The sequence below is a fragment of the Octodon degus genome, unplaced genomic scaffold, assembly GCF_000260255.1.
Source record: "Octodon degus isolate 3935 unplaced genomic scaffold, OctDeg1.0 scaffold00419, whole genome shotgun sequence".
In the NCBI taxonomy this organism is placed as follows: Eukaryota; Metazoa; Chordata; class Mammalia; order Rodentia; family Octodontidae; genus Octodon; species Octodon degus.
In genome coordinates, this window is record NW_004524995.1 from 188,523 (window position 1) to 191,138 (window position 2,616).

The window sequence follows — 2,616 nt, forward strand, 5'->3', positions numbered from 1 at the left end:
TGGACTTTAAAAATAATGTATAATTATATAATATTTAAATAATGATAAAATATAATACTTTATTATTGTTCCATATTAATATAGTTCCTCCCATTTGGGAGGTTTCTACAATGGATAAAGACTGGCTTTATACGATTGCCTTTGAATGTAGCCACATTGAAGCGATAGAAGCAATTAAGAATTTCCTTGACATTACAATGATATCAGCAGTCATGTAGTATGTTTCTCTGTGAAGCAGGGATTTGTTTCAATTAATCTTATCATTCCATGTAAATAAAATATAAGACTATACAAAACATCTTGGACAGGGAGCTAGCTCAGTAGAATAAGCATTTGCTTGGCAAGTGCAGGGTCCTGAGTTCAATCCCCGGTACTGAAAACAAAACAAAACAAAACAAAACAAAACAAAACAAAACAAAACAAAACAAAACAAAAAAACCGAACAACAAAAACCCCAAAATGTAAAAATATCTTTACTTTTTTTTTTTTTTGGCAGAACTGGGGATTAAACTCAGACCCTTGTGCTTGCCAGGGAAGTGCTTATTCTAGTGAGCCATCTCCCCGGCCCCTTAACTTTACTTTTGAACATTTAAGTGTCCATTATTATTATATTATGGATATTAATATTATTATTTTGAGAAAATGTCCTGCTATATAGTTGAAGCTGGCCTGGAGATCAGTAGGTAGCCCAAAGTGGCCTCACATTCTCAGTGATTCTCCCGTCTCAGCCTCCTGAGTATTGGGATAAGAAGTGTTTGTAATTATGTATGGCTTGGATTTTATGTTTTAAATAAGCAAAGATTTTTTTTTGTCTTTTTAAGACAGGGACTTGCTATGCAGTTCAAGCTGGCCTTGAACTCACTTTGTATCTCAGGCTGGTCTCAAACTAGGAATGATGCTCTTGCCTCAGCTTCTTTCTTTCTTTCTTTTTGGTGGAACCAGGGATTGAACTCAGGCTCTTGCTCTTGCTAGGGAAGTGCTTAATCCACTAAACCATCTCCCCACCTCCTTGCCTCAGCCTCTTGAGTGCTGGGATTCTAGGTGCACCACCATATGAGGCTAAAGATTTTTTTTTAGGTTAAAGATTTTTAAATATAAATCTGGTGTCTATCTATGGAGTGAAAGGTGAGATGATGGGAAATTCAAATGAGTTACAAATATGTCCCCAGACACAAATGGTCAGTGCCTGAAAAATGCACTTAGAGAACAAGCAAGAGGGCTGGACAAAGAAAAAGTTTGCTTCTGCAGAAGGCAGCCTGAGGGAGTGCAGGCAATTGGAACAAACAAGGACTGGTTGCTTTTACCCCTAGGTGCAGCAGAGATAGCTGATCTTTTCCCCATTAGCTAAGGTTTACACTCTGACCCAGTTGCTTTGCTCAGGCAGCAACGAAGGAATCAAGAATGTTACTGAAGCTGGTGAGATGGCTCAGTGGTCTGAAGCACCTACTTAGAACAAGCTAAGCTAAGCAAAGTACAGGGACCGCGGTTCAATCCCCCAGCACCACATGCCAGCCAGCCCCGACCCCTGGTGGGCTGAGCTGGCCACACACACACACAAAATAAATAAATAAATAAATAAATAAATAAATAAACAAAAATGGAAGTTTCCTAAAAAAAAAAAGTTACTGAAGAGGAAGGGGGCAAGGAAGAGGGAAAGTGGAGTCATTTAGTTTAAAGTTGTTCCCAGGGTTCAAAGTGAGCCAGCAACTTTGTGATTCTTGTGTTCAGGACAGGCTGTTAAGTGTGAGTTAAAGCCTGGAATGATGACAATCTGGTTTGATAGAAAAGACAGAGTTTATTTTTTCCACAGAAGTGACCTACTTGTTTCAATACTTGGTATTGGACGCATGTTGTACCAAAATGTCAGAGAGATTATTTAGGAAAATACAATTTTATCTCCTTATATTTTACTTCCATTTTTATTAATTTTATAAGCAACAACAACAACAAAAAAACAAAACAGGAGATGTCATGTCAGCACCAGCACCAGCCCCGCCCCTGGGGGAGTGCTGAGACAGTGATTGTGACTGGTCATGGTGAGGCGAGCCTGTAATCCAAGCTCTTGGGAGGCTGATAACAGCAGAATCACTATGAGTCTGATCTAGAAGTGAGATCCTATAGACCCTGGACCCTGTAGACACTGTACTAAATACATTTAAAAAAACCCAAGAGGGGCTGGGGAGATAGCTCAGTAGAATAAGTGCTTGCCTGGCAAGCACAAGGACATGAGATCAAGCCCCAGTTCTGAAAAAAAAAAAAAAAAAAAAAAACCAAGAGATTTGGTTTAACACTTAAAAAGTATTCAAAATAAATCATATTTCTAATTTTGCATTTTTCTTTTAATGTATATTAATTATAAAGAATAGTCATCCTCCTGTTTGCATATTCTTACATGCATATGACTCACTTTGTTTACTTTTTCACCATTATTTTCCTTCGTCTTCAGCTTTCCCCTAATTCTTTTCCTATTCTACAAAGTTCTTCCCTCTGCTTTGTTGTGATCTCTTTTCCAAATTTTTAAAATTTCATGTGAGGGAGAGGGGAGATGGCTCAGTAGGATAAGCACTTGACTGGCAAATGCAAGGATCTGAATTCAATCCCCAGTTCGGCCAAAAA